Source organism: Rhipicephalus microplus, unplaced genomic scaffold (genome assembly GCF_043290135.1).
Source record: "Rhipicephalus microplus isolate Deutch F79 unplaced genomic scaffold, USDA_Rmic scaffold_34, whole genome shotgun sequence".
NCBI lineage: Eukaryota > Metazoa > Arthropoda > Arachnida > Ixodida > Ixodidae > Rhipicephalus > Rhipicephalus microplus.
In genome coordinates this window covers 1,429,933-1,438,071 of record NW_027464607.1, presented here as the reverse complement: position 1 = coordinate 1,438,071, position 8,139 = coordinate 1,429,933, and the positions used below count along the sequence as shown (strand labels likewise).

Genomic DNA, 8,139 nt, shown 5'->3' with positions numbered 1-8,139 from the left:
TACAACAAGCACATTGTTTTTCAGGTGAAAAAGCAACCTATAACATCATAAATCCTAATCATTAGTAGTCTAATTGTGGCAGTTTGGTGCAATATAAACCATTGCCTCGAACCGGCCCAGCATTGGTAGCCGCAGCAGCATCGAGGCAACACCTAAATCAGCACCTGCTTTTTCAAAGATATCAATCGCCTCTCCTGCTACCGCTTACACCGAGCTTCTGCTGCGGACGAAGGGGCGGCGCGTGCGACGAAGCCCACGGGAGCCAGACACAGTTGCCTCCAAGCACCGTCTGAATCACTGGTGGCCAAGCAGAACAACCTACAGTGGAGCCAGCCGCAGCCCAAATACGGCGCCTCGGTGGACGGACAACTTATAAGGAAGTCACACAAGGCACTGCGTCCCATTGGCAGCCGCGGCAGCATCGAGGCAACACCTAAATCAGCACCTGCTTTTTCGCATGTTAGTATCGTTGAATTTTTATTTCGCTTCTTTGCTTCCATCTTGATGCTGCTGCTGCTGCTGCTGCTGCCAAAAAAGTGATGATGGCGTCCAATATGCTATGTTTAAACTGTCCGGTACGGCTCACGGAGTCGGACTTTTGGTTGTGTGTAGTGACTGTACTTCTACTTTTCACACCGGAAAATGTTCCGGTATTTCTGTGACAACGCTCAAAACAAATGGGGAGGCGTATCGCCAAGCTTGGCGCTGTACTTCTTGTAGGAGACAGAAAACTCGACTGCAATCAACAAGTGAAAGTAATGAATCAGACCAGCAAGACATTCGCGTAATGTTAAAAAACATAAGTTCTAACCTTGACCAATTGTTGCCACTTGAGGAAGTAGTAGAGGGCATAGAGAATTTCTTGCAATTTCGTTCGGAGCAGTACAATGAAATGCGGAAAACTGCCGAGAAACATGAACAAAAAGTAAAAGAACTCAGACGCCGCACTGAAATACTTGAGAAAAGCGAAAGCGATGTTAATCACTTCCAAGCTGAAATCGACGCCCTCTAATGGAAAAGCCGCCGCCTTAACCTTGAATTTCATGGCATTAAACAGAAAAGGAAAACTTGATTGATAAGCTAAACGAACTCGCCACACAACTTGAGCTGCCACAGCTATCGGGAAACGACGTGGTCGTGGTTCACCGGCTACCGTCTGAGAAAGATAAAATCCCCGGCATTATCTGTCACTTTACCAAGCAGGCTGATAGGGATCGGTGGTGGTTGAACCGAAAGAAATTACATACCAGGAATGATGCGCTCTTCACGAAGGAAAATGTGACCAAACAAACACGTGCTCTTCTGTTTGAAGCAAAAACTGGGCCAAAACAGCAATGTACAAGAATGTGTGGCACAACAACGGTCGGGTACTTGTGCGCAAAGCGGATGGTGAACAGGCGGTGGTGATTTACACCGCAGATAATCTGGATAAACTAGGCTAAAAACCCTGTGATTTTCTAACTCAATGGCAGACACAAACGTTGAGACCTATGTTTTGCCCCAAGTGTGTGAGCAATACATAGGGAAACTGTTCCTCAAATCATTTAAATGCTTTCACCTAAATATTCGTTCTGTACTAAATAAGAAGCCTTTCTTTGTTTGGTTCTTTGAACAACTCAGTTTTTCATTTGATGCAATATCATTATCAGAAACTTGGTGTATGAAGGATCTTGATGTTTTGCGCCTTCCATCCTACAATACATTTTATTTAAATCGTTCCTATTCACGCGGTGGTGGTATATGCATCTTGATTAAGGAAGCATTTACTTGTGAATTATTATCTGAACTTTCTGTCACTACACATGACTGTGAAATGTTGATTGATATGTGGGGTTTAACGTCCCAAAACCACCATTTGATTATGAGAGACGCCGTAGTGGAGGGCTCCGGAAATTTCGACCACCTGGGGTTCTTTAATGACTGTGAAATGTTGTCAATTAAAGTGCGAAACATGGTAATAACTGTCTGCTACCGCCCTCCCAGTGGTGCTATAGCTCCATTTTTTAGTTATCTAGAATAAATTGCAGAGTTCATTAACGAAAATCAATTTGATGTTGTGTTTGGTGGTGACATTAATATTAATATGATGAAGAGTGACTCTCTCAAAGAAAAGCTTAATTTTTTACTCTTGGTAAATGGCCTACTTAATGTAATTATTTACCCACTAGAATAACTCAACATTCCTCATCTTTAATCGATATGTTTTTCACAAATATAAATTATGCAAATGTGAAAGCAGGTGTTGCCGCGTATGATATAAGTCATCGCCTACCTAATTTTTTTGTAGCAACATACATATACTTAGTAAGAGGCTGAAATTAAAACATTTTGTCCAGAAAATTACAGAAGAAACTTTATCACGATTTCTAGTCAAATAGAACATAATTCTTGGGAGGAAGTGTTGAGGTGATGTGACGCACATAGGGTGTACGAAATCTTTCTTTTTGTTCTTAAACCTATATATGAAACTAGTTTTCCGGCCATTTGCATGAAGCAAAGGCGGAAAATTTGAAAAAAGACTGTGAGCTGTTTCGCCAATTCAAATAATGCCGTAATCGCTTGGATAAGGACATAAAGAAAGCTAGGCGTAATTATTTTGTAAACTATTTCACCACCACTGCTGTATGCTCTGAGCTTATGTGGAAAAGGCTAAACACTGCCTCAAAAGTAAACACCACTCCTGAAAAGATTACGAAATTAAAGATAAATGGTGAAGAGCTCTCCGGTACACTGCTTGCAAACGCTTTTAATAAGCATTTTGTTAGCGTTGCAAACATTCCCGTTGAGCAATACAATGTATATAGCCTTCCTTACATTACAAACACAATTTTTTGAACCCTGTAAATGAGCCTGAACTAATTTATATAACTCATCACCAGAATACCAGTAAAGCAAAAGACATAGATGGCTTCCCGATCAAACCCATAAAGCATGTAATTGATGTATTAGCACCTCCTCTTTCTTACATTTTCAACCTGTGTCTAAACCAGGCTGTCTTTCCCTGCAGAATGCAAGCTGCACGTGTGACGGTGTTATTTAAAAAGGGTAATAAAATGACATGGGTAACTATCGCCTTATATCTATTCTTCCAGTATTTTCAAAAGTACTTGAAAAATAATTTTGAATCGACTTACTAAATTTGAAGAAAAACATAACTTTATAATACCGTTCCAATTTGGTTTCCGCAAAGGTCTTAGCACTGAACTGGCGTTATTGGTTCAAAAAGACGTAATATTAACAGCACTTCACGAAAGTAAATTAGTCCTAGGAATTTTTGTTGACTTCACTAAAGCATTCGATCTTATAAATCATACCCTTCTATTAGAGACTGTTACGCTATGGCTACCGCGGCAAGGCAGAAGAACTTGTGAAATTCTATCTACAACATCGTATTCAGCGAGTCGACATAAACCAGGATCTCTCTAGTCCCCTTGCCGTGTCTTCAGGTGTGCCACAAGGCAGTATCTTAGGCCCATTCCTTTTAGGAGCGAAGCTCCTTAAGGCGTGAGCTGTGCGTCCCCTGTATGTAGCCACCTCTCGTTCAGTTCTTGCAGTGTTCACTAGATGGCGGTACTTGTAGCTGACGGCATTAAGTATTACGCTAGCCACCGCCCGATCTAAAGGGTACAGCCATATCCATCCGTCAATCCGTCCATCCATCCATCCATCCATCCATCCATCCATCCATCCATCCATCCATCCATCCATCCATCCATCCATCCATCCATCCATCCATCCGTCCGTCCGTCCGTCCATCCATCCATCCATCCATCCATCCATCCATCCATCCATCCATCCGTCCGTCCGTCCGTCCGTCCGTCCGTCCGTCCATCCAAAAGATGCAAGATGTTATAAACTAGATGGCGGTACGTGTAGTTGATTATGAAAGATGCGAGATGTTATAAAATAGGAATGATGCCACATATGGCGCGTGTCATCGTTCGATATAGTGCGGCGACGTACGCTAGGGGGAGCGTTGCAATAAAATCGAGTGGGCAAAATGTACGGAGGATTCATGGTTTACCAGGTTTACCTCCGGAGCTTCGCCCACTCATCATCATTCACTTCGTGGATGTGGCGGCACTTTTTAATCTCTATATTAATGATATAATTGCCATAAACCTTCAGGCAAAATTTATAATTTACGCTGATGATACTAGCATCTTTTTATTAGGGAATGCGGCTGATGAATTAATAGATGAAGCCAATTTAACCTCACAAAAGTTTTACGAATGGGCATCTCAAAACAGTTTCAAATTAAATACAAATGAACAAAAGCTATGTTATTTCGCAGTAAAAATTAAAAAAAATGTAGGTAATGAAACTAACAGTAAACTCCTCACCTATCGCCCTCGTATCCAGTTTTAAAACATTAGGTGTCGTCTTTATGAAACCTTATGCTGGATAATGAAAATGAATGTTTTCATTCATTTTCATTTTTATTTCCTTAAGGACCCCACTCGGGGGTATTACATAAGGGGTGGATACACAGGAAAAGAGAACATTTGAACACGTTAGTTTTCGCAGCATAGGTGGTTTGTAAGATTTGTCGCGAAGGATGATGGGCAGGTGGTTGAAGCAATGGAGCAGGGAAGGTCGTTCCAATCCTTGACGGCGCGGGGAAAAAAAGAAGCGGAAAAAGCGGCAGTTCTGTTACGATAACGGGACACTTAAAGTGGGTGGCTTGTGCGGTGTGAGATGTATGTCGGGGGGAGGATGTAAGGAGCTGCATTGAGTGAAGAATGAAAAAATTTATGAAAGAGAGAAAGGGTGGCGATACGGCGGCGAACAGAGAGGGGTGATAAACCGGATTGTGCTTTCAAGGATGAAATACTGATGTCGTTTGAGTACTAGGAGTGAATGAATCTAGCAGCGCGATTTTGGACATATTCGAGGTCATTAATGAGGTATGTTTGGGGCGGGTTCCATATGAAGGAGGCATATTCGAGTTTCGATCTGATGAGGGACTGATATGCTAGCAACTTCACATGTTTTGGTGCATGACGTAGGTGACGCTTCAAGAAGCCCAGAGTTTATTTGCCGATGAAATGACGTTAGTAATATGCGCATTCCAAGTGAGATCGCAATACAATGTGACACCTAGATACTTGTAGGATGGTTGTGATTGTACAGGGACGTTGGCGATATGATATCAAAAAATGAAAGGATTCTTACGGCCGGTAAACGTAACAAGTTTGCATTTGTTAGGGTTAAGAAACAAAAGCCAATTATCGCACCAATCTTGAATGTGGTTAAGATTGTTCTGGAGAAAATTTTGGTTGTGAGTGTTAGTTACTGTCCGATAGATTACACAGTGATCTACAAACATGCGGATTTTGCCGGATACGCTGAGGGGTAAGTCGTTGATGTATATCAAAAACAGGAGGGGGCCAAGAACTGAACCTTGAGGTACGCCTGATGTTACTTTGAGGTAAGCAGAAGATTTATTATTAACATGCACAAATTGAGAACGGTTAGTTAGAAATGCTTTGATCCAATTTAGTACACTTGGGTCTAAGTTTAACTGGGATAGTTTTAGCATTAGTCTTTGGTGGGGTACTGTGTCGAATGCCTTTGCGTAATCTAGAAAGATTGCGTCAGTTTGTAAGTTGTTGTCAAGGTTAGCATGCAGATCGTGAAGAAATATTGCTAGTTGTATTTCGCAGGAGAATCCTTTCCTAAAACCATGCTGGCTGGGGTGCAAAAAGTTGTTGGAATCTAGAAAGTTTACAATCTGAGAGTAGAGGACATGTTCCATGATTTTGCATGGGATGCTTGTTAAAGAAATGGGACGGTAGTTCAATGGACAGTTCTTATCACCTGATTTGTAGATGGGAACGACCTTGCCCATGTTCCAGTCATCTGGAAGAAGGCCTGTGGAGAGCGACTGCGCATACATCAAGCACAGAAATGGGGCGATGGTGTTATGGATATTTTTTAACACTTTTGAGTTAATATCGTCGACGCCACCTGATGAGGACAGTTTCATGTTTTGAATAATACTTGAAATACCACCTGCGCAAAAAACAATTGAGCCCATAGAGGATGTCAACAACACCGGGGCAGGAGAGGAAGGTACGCTAGATTCGTTTGTAAACACAGATGAAAATTCGCTGTTAAAAGCATCAGCACATTGATCATCTGAGAGCATGGGACCAGAATCATTAGTAAGGTGGATGGTGCTGGTAGGCCGAGGGTTCACTATCTGCCAGAATTTACGTGTGTTATCGGTTGGCATGCCTGGTAAATCCTGGTTCAAAAACGTATATTTTGCGTTACTAATAGCGGTAGTATATTCTTTTTCGGCTGCGTTGTATTTCGCCCAAGCTTCAGGCGTCTCGTATGCTTTTGATGCGCGAAAAAGGCGCTTTTTTCTATTCGCTAGTTTCTTTAGTTTGTTTGTAAACCAGGGTTTCTGCGGCGTGCTACGGAATGATGTTGTGGGGATATATTTGCTAATTATTTATTCATCTTATTTTAAAAAATATCCCAATTATTGCTCACAGATCGGGAGTGAAAGCTATGTTCGAAGTCTGGAAAGAAGTGTTTGAATTCTTTGTTAATGGCCTCATAATTACCTTTATCGTATAAGGTAATTGTTTTCTTGAGTTTGTCGCGCCGCTTAAGAGGGAAGGAAAAAACTGCATGTATTACTTTGTGGTCACTAATTTCGGGTAGGTATGAAATGGACGATAAAGAATCTGGGCGGTCGGTTAGTATTAAATCTGGGGTGTTAGCACAGCCGCCCGATATGCGCGTGGGCTCTGACACAAGTTGAGATAAGTTAAAATTCAAACAAACGTCTATGAAATCTTTCGTTTCGACATCGTATGCCGACGAGGGTGCAGGGTTATGCCAATAAATTTTCGGGAAATTAAAGTCCCCAAAAAGTAAACTGTGAGCGTTAGGGTAGGTGGTCGTGAGTGTGCTCATTATATTGTTTAAGTCACGTGAAAAACCTGTATTGGTGCTCGGTGGCCTGTAGCACACCCCGAGTAGGAATGTTTGAGGGGAAGCGTGGCAAACCAGCCATAGAATTTCAAAGGCATATTTTATGTTAACAGCAGAACAGGGTAGTTCTGGGCCAACAGCGATTAGCACACCCCCACCCCGGCCGCGTTTGCGGTCGGTGCGGAATAACTGATAATCGGGTAAATCCGAAAGCACTTCGGCGTCAGTAACTTCATCGGTTAGCCACGTTTCTGTTAGTACCAAAATATTACTGTTGGAAGAACATTTGACACGAGTTGGCACTTCGGCATGAGATGTCGATTGACTAGTAACAAAGCTCTCTCAAGTGACCAGTATTGTTTACCGCAATCGTCATATATTGCCACAGAACATTATGATGCTAATTTTCAACAGTTTGTTTCAATCCAGAATGAACTATTGTCATTTAGTGTGGGGCACCACAACACAAGGAAATCTGCACAGAATACATGTCCTACAGTAAAAGTTCTTAAGCACAATTGAAAATGTCCCAAGACATTTCCACACACGTGAGTATTTCTTAAAATATAGGATACTTCCAGCCACAACACTATATGATTACGGTTTGTGTAAGGCGTATAAACAAGAGTTAAAAATCAGATCAGATTTTCATAAGCGCCTTTGCAGGTTATAAGAAAACACCCCTGTATATGCAACACGTAAAAGGGAGTACTGGAAAATACCGACAGTTCAAACAATATATGGAAAACAAACACTCGGAAACAACTTACCAAGATTATTAAACAGATTTATTTGCGAAGGACTACAATTGGAGAACATGTCTTTTAAAACAATACACAGTTATTTTGAACTCAAGACAATTAAGTCTTGAAAAGCATTCTTCTGATGCCTCTCATTTCTGAATCTCGTGGGCACGAGTAATTAAGGTCACGTTGGAAGAACGTTATTGTAATGCGGTATTTTTTTCTTCTTTTTCTTTGTCTCTGCAAAAGATTGCAATTTTGTATACTTACACATTAGTGTTCTTTTTCTATATATGTATTGTATTATATAATGCTGATTTATGTTGGTTTCTTGTTGCATCACTGCTGTTAAGCACCAATGAGGGACCCAGCGGCCTCGTCAAGCTGTCCAAACGACAGCTTTTTCCGCCCGCCCCGTCGTATCATTCATTGCATTGATGCGAAA

General features: G+C 41.5%; 1 pseudogene; it reads left to right on the top strand.

Annotated features, from left to right (window-relative positions):
• The first annotated feature begins 673 nt into the window (after window positions 1-673).
• Window positions 674-1,442, top strand: LOC119165917 (uncharacterized; annotated as a pseudogene).
• Window positions 1,443-8,139: the final 6,697 nt, after the last annotated feature.